At 46.9% G+C, this 16,165-nt stretch overlaps 1 protein-coding gene across 13 annotated transcripts in view; it reads right to left on the minus strand.

Moving 5' to 3' along the window:
• The window catches only part of NLRC5 (NLR family CARD domain containing 5), a 227,302-nt gene extending 221,526 nt beyond the window's left edge, over positions 1-5,776 (minus strand). For 12 of the 13 annotated variants that reach the window (XR_015244780.1, XM_086689368.1, XM_086689365.1 and 9 more), the window contains exon 1: positions 5,627-5,776. The gene's annotated coding sequence lies outside the window, so the exon portion shown is untranslated. The remainder of the gene's footprint in view (positions 1-5,626) is intronic. The other variant, XM_086689359.1, reaches the window with a different exon arrangement.
• Between the last annotated feature and the right edge of the window lie 10,389 nt (positions 5,777-16,165).

Consider the following 16,165-nt stretch of genomic DNA (forward strand, 5'->3'; position numbering starts at 1 on the left):
AAAAGAAAAAAGCAGATATTTTTGTTTTGTGGTGATGTGGGAAGATTTCCAAATTACATTACATTTTTAAAAAGATAAAGGAGCACCTGGGGGGTTCAGTCGGTTGAGCATCCGACTTCGGCCCAGGTCATGATCTCACAGTCTCAGTTTGAGCCCTGCATTGGGGTCACTGCCGTCAGCACAGAACTTGCTTTGGATCCTCTGTCCCCTCTCTCTCTGCCCTTTCCCTGCTTGTGCTCTCTCTCAAAAGTAAATAAAACATTTTTTAAAACCCCCCCAAAAACAAAAAAGATAAAAAACACTATCTAGAGCATACCACTATTTGTGAGAAGGGGGGAAAATATATATATATTTGTATATATACAATATATGTGTGTGCGCACACACACACACACACACACACACACACACACACACACACATATATATACGTAAAGGCCCACTTGAAGTATCTTTGGAAGGAGACATAAGAACCTAATAACATTGGTTGCCTTCAGGAAAGTAACCAGGTGGCTGGGAGAAAGAGGAGGGAGGGAGAGTTACTTTCCATTATATACCTATTTGTAGGTTTTATATTATTTTACTATATGAATGTATTAGCTACTAAAAAATGAAATAATTTAAAAAATGAGATAGGATATACTTTTCCTGTAACATATAATTCCATTGTAGTTTAAAAGGTATAATTCCAGGGGACTTGGATGGCTCACTTGGTTGAGAATTTGACTCTTGACTTCAGCTCAGGTCATGATCCCAGGGTCATGAGATAGAGCCCTGCATCAGGCTCTGTGCTGGGCATGGAACCTGTTAAGATTCTCCTCTCTCTCTCTCTCTCTCTCTCTCTCTCTCTGTCTTTCTCTCTTTTCCTCTGTCCCTCTCCCCCACTCATGCTTTTTCTCAATCTCTCTCATAAAAACATTTAAAAAGTATATGTATATTTTCACATATGAGTCTATTTAAAAATATGAATATACACACATAGAAAAAAGACTGGAAGTAACCAAAGGGAAAAGAGAGACGATCTGAGGTCAAGCCAATGTTCTCTCAAGGCTCTTTGAAGTTCTCCTTTGCCAAACATCAGAGCATCTCAGTGAGAAGGGCTGTGCAAAACCTTTCTGGGGAAGACTCCTGAGTCTGAGAATTTACCAGAAGACTCTGGAGTGACCCAAAGGATGGAGCAGGAGTCCCATCACAGAGAGTCAGGCTGGATGCAGCATAAATGAGTGAACTCACATTTCCCCAGGCCTCTCATCCCCCTATCCCAGGAAAATGACTGGTTTCATGCCTTGGTCCACTAGGAAGAAAGGATGTCCACAGAGCGGAAGAAGAGTCTGGGGTCAGAGATAGCCAGAACTAAGATCATACCTACCTCCACCCTCCAGATTCACAGAGAGCTAAAGAACACTTAGGGCTTCCCAAAGGAACAGAAGGGGAGTCCGTGCCAACTTCACCCAGCTCTGAAGGACCCAAGTACAGATAGCATGCAGGTTACACAAGGACACCTGTTTTATAGGTAACAAGTCCCACATATAACCAAGCGCTTGTCTGCCTCACCGCTTTTGCAATGGTTTTAAGTACAGTGTGTGGGAGAGACATGTTCTCCGGGGTGACCAGAGGGACCAAAAATCTTCCCTTCTCTAGAAATCCTACACCCACAGCCAAAGTGATCAATTTTTCAATTCTTTGTTTCTTCGCAAATCATCTGGGCCTTTTCCTTGCAGACTAGACTTCAGCCAAGGTAGACCTGTGGGCTACCAGCAACACAAAAATAGACCTGGCAAAGGACACCAGTAGTTTGTGTCCTTAGAACACCTACAACAAGTTTTTATGGGGCGCCTGGGTGGCTCGGTTGGTTGAGTGTCTGACCTTGGCTCAGGGGGTGATCTCGCAGTTCATCAAGTTGAGCCCCACATCGGGCTCTCTGCGGTCAGTGCAGAGCCCGCTTCAGATCCTCTGTCTCCCCCTCCACCCCCTCCTCTTCCCCACCTGCACCCTCTCTCTCAAAAATAAGTAACATTAAAAAAAAAAGTCTTTACAAAGTATTGGCACTTGTGTCAATTTGCTTAACCCTCAGTCGACTCTGTGTGGAAGGCAGAAGAGAGGTTTGGGGATTGTGAATTTGCTTCCTAGCTCGGCTAGACTTGTAACAAAGTATCCTCCAGGGGAAGATCCTTCCTTGCCTTTTCTGGCTTCTGGAGGTGGCTGGCAATCCTTGGGGCTCCTTGCCTTATAGATACATCATTCTGACTTCTGCGTCTGTTGTCACATGGCTGTCACCTCACTGTGTGCTGACCTCTTCTCTTATAGGGACACCAGTCATAGTGAATTAAGGGCCCACTTACTCTGGTATGACCTCATCTTAACCAATGGCATCTGCTACGACCTTATCTCTAAATAAAGTCACATTCAGAAATACTGGGTGGGGGGGGGCGCGGTTAGGACTTCAACATATCCTTTCAGGGACACAACTCAATCCATAACAGACAGGAATAAACATACTAAGAAGTTCTGTGGAATTTTCCTCAGCAGGGCGCTGTATGTGCAGAGACTACTTGGCCTGCCAAACATCCAGTCACCTCTGCAACTTTTTTTTTTTTTTTTTAATTGTGAGACACTTCCAGAGACTTTCTCCTCTGCTCGTCCACCTTCATCAAGGACCCATGGCTCTCCGCATGCTTGTGTGGTGCTTTGAGGTTTGACCACGCCCTGGGGCAGGTCTCATCTCATCTAACCATGAAGCACCCTCTGCAGGACACATTATCATCCCCATTTCACAGGTAAGAAACCGAGCTTCTGAGAGATGTTAGTTCATGGTCACCCCGCAGATACAAGGTGCTGAGAGCCCTGGTCTGCCCGCCTCCCCCGCCAGGTACCCAGCTGTGTGCCGTGCTATGGAGACAAGGCAGGTGGCCACGATCAATGGCCAGTTGGCACTAGAGTTCAGCCATGTTTGAGGAAGGCATACTGGGGAGGAGCTTGGATGCACCCTAAAATAATCAGCTTTCCCTTCTGCTGTGTTCTCCAGTGGGGGACCCAGCCAAGTGCCTTTCTGGGCTTATTGCTTCTTAGAAGGAAAAGCAATTTGGAGGGATGAGGCTCTCGGTACAGGCCTGGGGTACATCCCACATCCCACCACCCCCAGGTTTGGGAGACTAGGAAGTGCTGATTTTCAAACTGTGTTTTTTTTAATATTTATTTATTTTTGAGACAGATCTCAAAATATTTTTTAATATTTATTTATTTTTGAGACAGATCTCTCTCAGAGAGAGAGAGCATGCGTGCAAGCGGGGGAGGGGACAGACAGAGAGGGAGACACAGAATCTGAAGCAGGGTCCAGGTTCTGGGCTGTAAGCACAGAGCCTGACATGGGGCTCGAACTCACAAACCGTGAGATCAGGGCCTGAGCCGACTGAGCCACCCAGGTGTCCCTTCAAACTGTTTTTTGAGTCTCCAAACCCCCAATCTTTTAAAAAGGAAATGTAAGGCTCCCCAACTTATAAAACAGATGCAAAGCATGCTTCAGGTAGGGATCCCTCCCATACCTCCCCAAACAGCCACCTCAGCAAACTCCATGTCCTGACCTCCTGAGTGAGAAAAATGTCTAAAAACCACATAAAGTGCGAAAAAGCAGATAACAAAATGCTCCTATGTCTTCACTTACTATGGGGTTAAAATGTTCATTAGAAATAGGCGGGAAATTTGATGGGGCGCCTGGGTGGCGCAGTCGGTTAAGCGTCCGACTTCAGCCAGGTCACGATCTCGCGGTCCGGGAGTTCGAGCCCCGCGTCAGGCTCTGGGCTGATGGCTCAGAGCCTGGAGCCTGTTTCTGATTCTGTGTCTCCCTCTCTCTCTGCCCCTCCCCCGTTCATGCTGTGTCTCTCTCTGTCCCAAAAATAAATAAATAAAAAACGTTGAAAAAAAAGTTAAAAAAAAAAAAAAGAAATAGGTGGGAAATTTGACATTAAGAAATTACTGTTAAAATGCTCACAGACTTCAGACGGTGTGGTTATTATTATTTTTTTTTAAGATTCCTTATCTTTTAGTACATTCTGAGACATTTCAGTTGAAATGCTGTGATGTCCGTTTGAAATCTGTTTCAAAATGAGGTGTGGTACGGGCGCCTGAGTGGCTCTGCGGGTTGAGCAAGCCACTCTCGGTTTCCACTTCGGTCATAATGATCTCAGGGTGTCAGGCAGAGCCCCACGCTCAGCGGGGGGAGCCTGCTTGAGTCTCTCTCTCTCTCCCTCTCTCCCCTCCCTTCTCCCCCACTCTCTCTTTCTCTCTAAACTAAAAAGATAAATAATGAGGTGTGGTAGAGACGAAAATGGGCTGCAGAAGGTTGGCGTGGTGGTTACATGAGGCTTCTCATCTGGCTCAACCCAACTCTGTTCCCTCTATTCTGTAAGTGTGGCATGGTAACAAAAAAGCATTTTTCGGCTAAAAAGACTGAATTGGGCGTGACGAGCAGCGTGGCTTCTGTAATTCTTTTTATTTTTTTTTTATTTTATTTTTTTTACATTTTTTTTCAACGTATTTATTTATTTTTTATTTTTGGGACAGAGAGAGACAGAGCATGAGCGGGGGAGGGGCAGAGAGAGAGGGAGACACAGAATCGGAAACAGGCTCCAGGCTCTGAGCCATCAGCCCAGAGCCTGACGCGGGGCTCCAACTCACGGACCGCGAGATCGTGACCTGGCTGAAGTCGGACGCTTAAGCGACTGCGCCACCCAGGCGCCCCTGTAATTCTTTTTAGAACAAATTATTATCGAAGTACAGTCGGCATACAATGTCATATTAGTTTCAGGTGTCCGACCTGGATATTCCACCATTCTCTACACCTGTAGCTGCCCTTTGTCACCATTACAATACACATTACTTTTCATCTGCGTGAGTTATTTTGTAACTGAAAGTTTGTACCGCTTTTCTGTAAAGCACTTCAGTGAAGTATGACTGACACAGAAAAAGCTGTGTATATTTAATGTATACAACCTGATGAGGTTGCAAGAAAATATACACCTGTGAGATCATCACCACAATCCATGCCATAAACCCACCATCACCTCCAAAAGTTTCCTCTCGCCCTCTATGTGTGTGTGTGTGTGTGTGTGTGTGTGTGTGTGTGTGTGTGGACTATAGGCTGTATGCTGTACAGAAGGTCTCTAGGACTTACTTATCTTGTGTATCCAAAGCAAACTTTTAGTACTTCTTAATTACCTTTATGTATTTCGTCCACTCCCCCACCCATCTCCCACATCTTTTTTTTTTTTTTAATTCTTTAAAAAGCAATTAAAAGTTAAAAGTTCCAGGAGGTGATAGGGGCGTTGGGAGGGTGCGGAGAAAGGCGAGCGCAGCCGCGTCCCCCGTCCCTTGGCCCGGCGGTGGGGCGGGGGGGGGGACCCCGACCCGCCTTCCTCTGCGGCTCGCACCCAATGCCCCAAACTTCTCCGGGCGGCAGGCGGAGCGCCACCCGGCCCCGGGCGCCCCGTCTGCCCACCCGTCCGTCAGTCCTTCCACCCGGCCAGCCGGCGACCTTCGGGGTCTCCCGCCCAGCGCCCCGGGGCACCGCCGCCTCCCCGCGCCGCCCACCCGGCCTGCGCCGCGGCCCCCGGGCGCGCTCGCTACTCACCGGCTGCGCTCCTTCCCCAGCGCGCTGCGCACGAAACTGAAAGCCAGCGCGGAGAGCTGCGGGGCAGTGCCGGGAGCCGGAGGCCGCTGCCGGGAAATCACGTGGACCCGAGGTGCGGAGACCACGCGCGCGCCGGCTGGGCGGGGGCGCACCGCGGTTCCCGCGCGCCGCCGGCGGGGCGGCGGGACCCGGGCACACCCCCGAGGGGCGCGGCGGGCTTTCGCCGCTTCCGCGGAGGCGAAACTGAGGCAGAGGCGCGCGCGCGCGCGCGCGAAGGGGTCAGAGCGCTGCAGGAGGACCCCGGGATGAGTTCAACGGTCCGCTCTCCTGGGACGCTAAGGAGGCGGGGACGGGGTGGAGGAGATGGAGGAGATGGTGGCGGCGAGCGAGATGGAGCCCACCCGGCCTGGCCCCTGTCCCTCCATGAAAGGAGGGAGAAGGGAATAACGGCGACAAGCGGTCTTATGAACTGAGCCTTTGGCTTTCTGACACGGTGCCAAACACTATCTAGGAATTTCGCTAATCCTCAAAAGAACCCTAAAGCGCAGATGCGAGCGTGACCCCGTTTTACAGATGCGCAAACTGAGGTCGAGCGGAGAGAGGTGAAGGACTCTGCCCCCAGTGGCACAGGCAGACACAGGAAGAGAAAGGAACCAGGAGCACTGGGCGGACAGAAAGATGAGCTGGCTCCCCCAGGAGGGGCTCAGCAGCAGTCCTGAACGGGGCGAAGGCAGTGGGGGGAGTGGTCCGACTCCCCTTCCAAAGCTCCACTAACAACCTCCTGGCTTTTTGCACCCCTTCCCGGACAGGGAGCTCCCTTTCTCCTGCAGGGAATACATCCATCCCTGGGTTCCACCCACGCCCGGGTGACAGTCCTGCAGTGAAGCAGCTTTCCTCTCATCACTTTTGTCCCCCTGCCTCCCAGGCCACGTGTGTGAGGGTGTGAACATGGGGGTACGGCAAGGTGGTGGTCATGAGCACAGCCACATCAGTGCCAAGCACCCCTGGATTTATGCCCTTCTCTCCAACTACTGGCCAAATACCTTTACTCAGGACTCAAGGACTGTGAAACCACCTTGACCCTGCGAGAAGCACTGCCTGACAGTCCCGAAGAGTGCTCCTGGTCAACTTAGTGAGCCTGACCCTTGCTTTGGGCCCCAAGATAAAGAGAAAGCAGCCCAAGAGAGCATTGGAGGGGACAGAGCAGGGATCGGAAGGAGCCTGACTCAGGAGATGGTGGCCTTCTGACAAATCTTCCCAAACCTGAAGGGGCATCCCCCTGCCAAGCACCATATCAGCCCTTGCCTCCTAGCCATCAAGATACAGGCCAGCCCCCTTTGGCACCCTCATGATGTGGACCCTGACCTCATCTCTCTCCCTCTGCTCTTTGTTTTCTGTACTACGTCGGCCTCCATGAAGTTTCCTGAGTCTGTCATGATTCCTTCTTCCCCAGGGACTTTGCACATGCCAGTGTCTTGCTTTTTTTCCCCCATCCCATTCGGCCAACGTGGCAGGAGGGATTTTCTTCATGCATCTTTCCTGGAGCCTTAGTGCCTCCCAAGACCGGGATGATAGAAACCTTTCGTACTACAGGCTGAGGGTGGGAAGAAGACCTCTGATCATAATAAGGTGGTCCAGCTGAAAATATGCTTATGAGAGATTTCTCTTCCATGTTAACATCTGATTTACTTTTTAGGGGCTCCGTCCCCCTCTTTTACCGGAAAGCAGACCTCTGTGAGGGTCCCTTACTGCCCCCCCCACCATCTTTAGGATCTGAAGCCCCTCATGCCCCCATAGGTCCTGTCCAGCACTGGAACCACATGGAACAGAGGAGTGACAACTCACGCGGGAAGCTGGTCAGGAGAGGAAACGGCACCTTTGATGGTGGGTAGGCAAAGAGGCTGAAAGGAGCCAGCCCTGTGGGGGAGGGGAGAGAGGGTCTGAGAAATGCTCTCTGCTGACCAAGGGGAAGGCTAGGAGACCCAGCCAGGGCCATTCCAGCTTCCACTCTTTCCTCTCTCCCAAAGCCACATGGGCAAGCAGATATTCACAAGAAAAGCAAAGCCAGCGCACGTATCCTGTGGGGAAGGGAGCAGAAAGCTGTCAGGGCCTTCTCGGGGCCTTCCCCTCGGCACGCCCCAGTAATGGTGTCTGACACTCCGCCATGAGCGTCACCTCATATGGATGAATATCCTACAATGTCGGAGAATTTGGAGAGCATCAAATCCAACGCCCCCATTTTATAGGAAGGAAAACTGAGGCTCAGGGCTGGGCTTGCACCAGGTCCCAGCCTTCCAGCCCACAGTTCTTTCTGTCACACCAGGTTGCCAGTAGGGGACCTGTGCCCTTAAAGTGGGTCGAGCCACCCTGTGTGATGGCAGAGGTAATATTCTCCGGGTCAACCCAGAAACAGGGCTCCATGCTCTGGCTGGGCCATCAGCGTGCAAGGCCACCAGTAGGAAGAGGTGCCTTGAAGGAAGGGAACCCGGGGCTCCTAGTGGCTAGGGGGTCAGAGGCATTTGCAGCTCTGTCTGAGGAGAGCCTGAAAGGTGAATGAGTGCCTCCCCATGAGGTTCGCGTCCCCCAACAGCTCTGGACAGACTTGAAGCTGCTGTGCCCGTCAAGAGGGCCACTGTGAGTGCTCCCTGGGCACTCACGTGACCAATGCGGCGGGGGACCCTACGGCCTGGGCAGGCATCCATCTGTATGGCTGTGATGAAGTCCATCCCAACCCACACCTCTTGTCTTGCTCCCCACCTCGTGTGGTACCTCTCCTGAGAGAGGCCCCAGGGTGGCCTCTGACTGTCCACAGAGGGGAATCCAAGGCCCAGGGAACAGCCTCCTGGCCTTCGGCCCCCTTAAGCCATACCACCAGGATCCCCTTCCCAACAGACACTCAGGGAGAATGGCAGGTCCCGGAAAGAGACAAGGGAAGGATCCTGGGGTCTTATTTCCTTTGGTCCTGTTGCCTGATTTTCTTTAGGGTCTTCTGTCTGCTTTCTTTAAGACATGAGGTACTTGAGGGGCGCTTGGGTGGCTCAGTCAGTTGAGCATCCGACTCTTCATTTTGGCTCTCACAGTTCATGAGTTCGAGCCCCGCATTGGGCTCGGTGCTGACAGCTCAGAGGCTGCTTGGGATTCTTTCCCTCCCTCTCTCTGCCCCTCCCCCAAGTGCATGTGCTCTCTCTCTCTCTCTTTCTCAAACTAAATAAATAAACATTAAAAAAAAAAAAAAACAAAAGACGTAAGCTACTATAGGGCTTAGCTCTCCCCGTCTACCCAAGACCATTTCCCTCTCTCAAGTTGGAAACAGTCTTCGATATAACTCTGAAATCAAAAAGAGATGAGAATTTGGCCCTCCGTTGGACCCTCATGCCCCAGAAAAGAAACTCTGGGAATAATTCCAAGTGCTTCTGTCTAATATTTGAGGCCCTTCTTAAGAGAGCCCTTTCGAGCGCTCTCTTGAGATCTGCCTCCAGTCCTTTGCTCAGGTGGTCCTTTCCTCCCATCCTGCCCTCCCTCTGGTCTTCATGGCGATTCTTCCTCCTAATTAGGAGTCAGGGTAGAAGGGGGCACCTGGCTGACTCAGACGGTAGAGTGTATGACTTGACTCGTGAGTTCAAGCCCCATGTTGGGGCCGAGCTTACTTACAACAACAACAAAAAAGTCTAGGTAGGATCTTGTCAGGTCATAAGTCCTGGAGGGAAGGGACCATATTTCCCCACCGATATCTGTGCCTGTCCCCAGGGGGGGCTGGGGAGAGATCTGGGGAGTCAACCACCCCCTCCTCTCTCTATTTCTAAAGCACATACCAGGAATCCCAGAGGCTTAGGAAGAGCTTCTTGTTGGAAAGTTGTTGTTGGTAAGTGTTGTCAGAGTATACTGAACTCTTCAGATTCCTAAATAGCAAACAAACAAACAAAAAAGTAAATAAAATAATACAAAACCTTAAGAGGTGTTCAAAAGGCTAGCTGCAATGTGCTATCCTGGATTGGATCCTAGGACAAAAAGGGGTATCAGTGGAAAAAGTCTGGAGTTTGGTTAACAGCAATGTACCAACATTAATCTCTAAGTTATGACAAAAATACAAAGTTAGGAATGACTGTGGGGGGCAGTACGCTTTTCTCTATTTCCCATGATGTATCTGCATTCCTTTCGTCTTCAGCATTTGTGCATTAACAAATATTGAAGATACACATAGTCCTTAGGCTTGATTCCTTATCTACAATGACAAAAGCAAGTGAGCTCTGAAAACTGCACATTTTTTCCTTCAGTCTGTCAGTAGACCCGGCCATTTGGATAGGGGGCTATCTATAGTATTTATCTCACTTCTCATGATGTGGAGAGAGACCAGTGTGTGTGACTGTGGGGTGCCACCCCACATCCCATAGGGGGTGTCCTGCCGTGTATCCAGGGCACACACAAGGTGCTACCTTTCTGAAATCTGCAAGATTCTGAATGTGGAAGTTCATGTGGTCTTAATGGCCACGAACAGGGGGTTGTGGATCTGTGTGACAAACCCCCCACGTCCTACCTGCGAGCCTAAGAATGAAACGTTACTAAAATGGCTGAAACCCCATGTGTACCCCTCCATAACTTGTGTCATATGGTTTTGATTATCAGGAAGATGCCCATGTTTTTAAAAGCAGTCAATTGCAACAGGGGTGGTGAGAAGAATTTGGAGGTTTTGGAGGCCCCTCTGTGGGCTCGATCCCCTATTTCCCCACCTCGCCCCATACCCTCCTCGCCTCTTCTAAAGCATAAGCCACCAAGAGTTACCTGCTTGGGCATGGGAGGAGTTATACTATCACAAAGGAACTGCCCATGACCTTGTTCTGACAAGCAATCTTGGGCATCCTAGAGCAGTGGACAGTTACTTGAGGATGGATGGTGGGGAAGCCAGGGAAAAGCTGTAGGAGACATAAGGGGTTCCATGGCCAGGACAGGGACCTGTCAGAACAGCTGTGGTCACTTCCCCCAGAGATGGGAAGAATGCGTTGATATGGGGTCCCCATGGCTGGGAAAAAAGGAAGCAGCCTGGGGCAGGGGCTGGGGTCTAGGCTGGGCTCTGTGGCTTGAGTCAGAGGCCCCACTCCATCACTAATTTGCCGCTGCTGACCTTTGCCCTCTCTGGCCCCTGGCGCCCTCATCTGTATGACAGTGAAGCAATCCCTTGCCTTGTCCACCTGTCAGGGCTTGGCAAGGATGCCTTTACTTAGCCTTCTGTGACCCATCTTCTTCTGCAAAGTGAGGATAGTAATAGTAGCTACCTCATAGGGTTGTTGCAAGGATAAAATGAGATAATCCACATAGAGAGCTTAGAACAGGATCTGCTGCATGGGAACCCTCCAAGAGATACTGTTGCTTTTTTCCAACAATATTCCTGGAATAATGACTATACTTCAGCCCTGGGTGAGAAGGTGGGGTACAGCAAAGAGGTGAAAAGACATGGTCTCTACCTTTAGGAAGCCCAACATTCATCTGCTAACCCCAGAACCAAATGCAAAATTGCACCTGAGCAGTATTTTAAAGGAGAAATGCTCCAAGCTGTGGTTTGAGGACCCTGAAGAAGAGATCTGACCTAGTGGGGGGGGGGGGGGGGGCGGGGGGGGGGGCTTTTCCTGAGGATGAGGAGGAATCAGATGGGGGAAGAGAGAGAGAAAGCATTCAGGGTAGAGGTAATAGCATGTGCAAAGGCCCTTTGTGTGGGGGGAGCATAAAGCATGGCTAATGCAGGGGATGGGGTTGGGGAGTGTGGCCTCAAGTGGCCTGAGAAGGTCAGCAGGATCCCCAGTTTACAGACTGTTGGGCTAGGCTCTGGGAGACCTCTCTCCTCAACAAACAATTGAAATAATGGCTACATTACAACAAAAGGTTTTATTTAATACGCAGCTCAAAAGAAAGAAAGAGGTAATCCCAGCCACTAGAGATGAACTAGGAACTGAGAGCTAACACTAAGTAAAGTAGCCCAGAGAAACAAATTTGAAGATGTGGGTTCAAACCACACTGGCCTGGGGTTTAACACCCTCAGAGGGAAAGAAGTGAGATGAAGAGGTGGAATAAATAAATGATAATAATATCATAATAGTAGGGGACTTTAACACCCCACTTAGAGCAACGGATAGATCATCTAAGCAGAAAACCAACAAAGAAACGATGGCTTTAAATGACACATTGGAGTGGATGGACTTAACAGATACATTCAGAACATTTCATCCTAAAGCCGCAGAATACACATTCTTCTCCAGTGCACATGGAATGTTCTCCAGAATAGACCATATACTGGGACACAAATCAGCCCTCAGCAAGTACAAAAAGATCGAGATCATACCGTGCATATTTTTAGACCACAACACTATGAAACTCGAAATCAACCACAAGAAGAAATTTGGAAAGACCATGAGCACTTGGAGATTAAAGGACATCCTACTAAAGAATGAATGGGTTAACCAAGAAATTAAACAGGAAATTAGAAATTCATGGAAGCCAATGAAAAGATTAACACGACAGTCCAAAACCTCTGGGATACAGCAAAGGGGGTCATAACAGGAAAATATATAGCAATCCAGGCCTTCCTAAAGAAGGAAGAAAGGTCTCAGATATACAACCTAACCTTACACCTTAAGGAGCTGGAAAAAGAACAGCAAATAAAGCCTCAAACCAGCAGAAGATGGGAAATAATACAGATTAGAACAGAAATCAATGATATCGAAATAAAAAAACAAACAGTAGAACAGATCAATGAAACCAGGAGCTGGTTCTTTGAAAGAATTAACAGGATGGATAACTCCCTAGCCAGATTTATCAAAAAGAAGGAAAGGACCCAAATTAATAAAGTCACAAATGAAAGAGAAGAGATCATGCAGAAACACAAACAATAATAATAGAATATTATGAGTAATTATATGCCAGCAAATCAGGCAACCTAGAAGAAATGGAAGAATTCCCAGAAACATATGAACTACCAAAACTGAAACAGAAAGTAGAAAATTCAAACAGACCCATAAACAGGAAGGAAATTGAATCAGTAATCAAAACTCTCCCAAAAAACAGGAGTCCAGGGCCAGATGGCTTCCCAGAGGAATTCTACCAAATATTTATTTATTTATTTATTTATTTATTTATTTATTTATTTATTTATGCTTTTATTTTTTAAAATTTATTTATTTATTTAATTTATTTTTTTATATTAAACATAATCTATTGTCAAATTGGTGTCCATACAACACCTGTGCTCATCTCAACAGGTGCCCTCCTCAATGCCCATCACCCATCACCCACCTTCCCCTCACCCCCACCCCCTATCAACCCTCAGTTTGTTCCCTATATTTGAGAGTCTCTTATGGTTTGCCTCCCTCTCTGTAACTTTTTTCCCCTGTTCCCCTCCCCCATGGTCTTCTGTTAAGCTTCTCAAGATCCACATAGGAGTGAAAACATGGTATCTGCCTTTCTCTGTCTGACTTATTTCACTTAGCATAATACCCTCCAGTTCCATCCACATTGCTGGAAATGGCCACATTTCATTCTTTCTCATTGCCAAGTAGTATTCCATTGTATATTTAAACCACATCTTCTTTATCTATTCCATAAATTTGGCTCTTTCCATAATTTGGCTATTGTTGAAAGTGCTGCTATAAACATTGGGGTACATGTGCACTCCTGTATCCCTTGGGTAAATTCCCAGTAGTGCTATTGCTGGGTCATAGGGTAGTTCTATTTTTAATTTTTGGAGGAACCTCCACACTGTTTTCCAGAGCAGCTGCACCAGTTTGCATTCCCACCAACAGTGCAAGAGGGTTCCCGTTTTTCCGCATCCTTGCCAGCATCTATAGTCCCCTGATTTGTTCATTTTAGCCACTCTGACCAGTGTGAGGTGGTATCTCAGTGTGGTTTTGATTTGTATTTCCCTGATGAGGAATGATGTTGAGCATCTTTTCATGTGTCTGTTGGCCATCTGGATGTCTTCTTTAGAAAAGTGTCTATTTAGAAAAATGTCTTTAGAAAAATTTCTTCTGCCCATTTCTTCACTGGATTATTTGTTTTTCGGGTATGGAATTTGGTGAGTTCTTTATAGATTTTGGATACTAGCCTTTTATCCGATATGTCATTTGCAAATATCTTTTCCCATTCCGTCGGTAGCCTTTTAGTTTTGTTGATTGTTTCCTTTGCAGTGCAGTCTACCAAACATTTAAAGAAGAGTTAATACCTATTCTTTTAGAAGCTGTTCAAAAAAATAGAAACAGAAGGAAGGATCCCAAACTCATTGTACGAGGCCAGCATGAACTTGATTCCAAACCAGACAAAGACCCCACTCAAAAGGAGAATTAGAGACCAATCTCCCTAATGAACATGGATGCAAAAATTCTCAACAAGATACTAGCCAGCCGCATCCAACAATACATTAAAAGAATTATTCACCATGATCAAGTGGGATTTATTCCTGGGTTGCAGGGCTATTTCAATATCTACAAATCAATCAATGTGATATATCACATTAACAAAAGAAAGGATAAGAACCACATGATCCTCTCAATAGATGCAGAAAAAAGCATTTGACAAAATACAGCATCCTTTCTTGATAAAAATCCTCAAGAAAGTAGGGATAGAAGGAGGGAAACCTCAAGATCATAAAGGCCATATATGAAAGACCCACAGCTAATATTGTCATTAATGGGGAAAAACTGAGAGCTTTCCCCCTAAGGTCAGGAACACGGCAAGGATGTCCACTCTCACCACTGTGTTCAACATAGTACTGGAAGTCCTAGCCTCAACAATCAGACAACAAAAAGAAATAAAAGGCATCCAAATCAGAAAGGAAGAAGTCAAACCCTCACTGTTTGCAGATGACATGCTATTCTACATGGAAAACCCAAAAGATTCCACCAAAAAACTGCTAGAACTGATCCACGAATTCAGCAAAGTCACAGAATGTGAAACCAAGGTACAGAAATCGGTTGCATTTCTACACACCAATAATGAAACAGCAGAAAGAGAAATCAAGGAATCGATCCCAATTACAATTGCACCAAAACCCATAAAATACCTAGGAATAAACCTAAGCAAAGAGGTGAAAAATCTATACACTGAAAACTATAAAAACTTATGAAGGAAACTGAAGACACAAAAACATGGAAAAACATTCCATGCTCATGGGTAGGAAGAACAAATATTGTTAGAATGTTGATACTACCCAAAGCAATCTACATATTCACTGCAATTCCTATCAAAATAACACCAGCATTCTTCACAGAGCTAGAACAAACAATTCTAAAATTTGTATGAAACCAGAAAAGACCCCAAATAGCCAAAGTAATGTTGAAAGAGAAAACCAAAGCAGGAGGCATCACCACCCAGCTGTGTTACAAAGCTGTAATCATCAAGACAGTATGGTCACTGGCACAAAAAAAGACACACGGTTCAATGGAACAGAATAGAGAACCCAGAAATGGACCCATAAGTGCCTGGCCGACTAATATTTGACAAACCAGGGAAGAATATCCAATGGAAAAAAGACAGTCTCATCAGCAAATGGTGCTGGGAAAACTGGACAGCGACATGCAGAAGAATGAACCTGGACCACTTTCTTACACCATACACAAAAATAAACTCGAAATGGATGAAAAACTTAAACATAAGACAGGAAGCCATCAAAATCCTAGAGGAGAAAGAAAGCAAAAACCTCTTTGACCTTGGCCGCAGCAACTCCTTATTAGACATGTCTCCAGAGACAAAGGAAACAAAAGCACAAACGAACTATTGGGACCTCATCAAGGTCAAAACTTCTGTACAGCAAAGAAAACAATCAACAAAACTAAAAGTCACTCAACGGAATGGGAGAAGACATTTGCAAATGACATATCAGATAAAGGTTTAGTATGCAAAATCTCTAAAGAACTTACCAAATTCAACACCCCAAAACCAAATAATGCAGCGTAGAAATGGGCAAAAGACATGAACAGACACTTTTCCCAAGAAGACATCCAGATGGCTAACAGACACATGAGAAAATGGTCAACATCACTCATCATCAGGGAACTACAGATCAAAACCACAATGAGATACCACCTCACACCTGTCAGAATGGCTAAAATGAACAACTTAGGAACAATAGATATTGAAAAGGATATGGAGAAAGGGAAACATTTTTGCATTGCTGGCGGGACTGCAAACTGGTGCAGCCAACTCTGGAAAGGAATATGGAGGTTCCTCAAAAACTTAAAAATAGGCCTCCCCTATGACCCAGCAACTGCTCTACTAGGTATTTAGCCAAAGCATACAAAAATGTTGATTTGAAGGGGTACATGCACCCCAATGTTTTAGCAGCACTATCAACAATAGCCAAAGTATGGAAAGAGCCCAAATGTCCATCAACTGACAAATGGATAAAGAATATGTGGTTTATATATACAATGCAATATTACTCGGTGATCAAAAAGAATGAAATCTTGGAGCTCTTGGGTGGCTCTGTCAGTTAAGTGTCTGAGTTAACTCAGGTCATGCAATCTCACAGTTTGTGTGTTCAAGCCCCACATTGGACTC

This window comes from Puma concolor, chromosome E2 (genome assembly GCF_028749965.1).
Source record: "Puma concolor isolate L17-30 chromosome E2, mPumCon1.1.hap2, whole genome shotgun sequence".
In the NCBI taxonomy this organism is placed as follows: domain Eukaryota; kingdom Metazoa; phylum Chordata; class Mammalia; order Carnivora; family Felidae; genus Puma; species Puma concolor.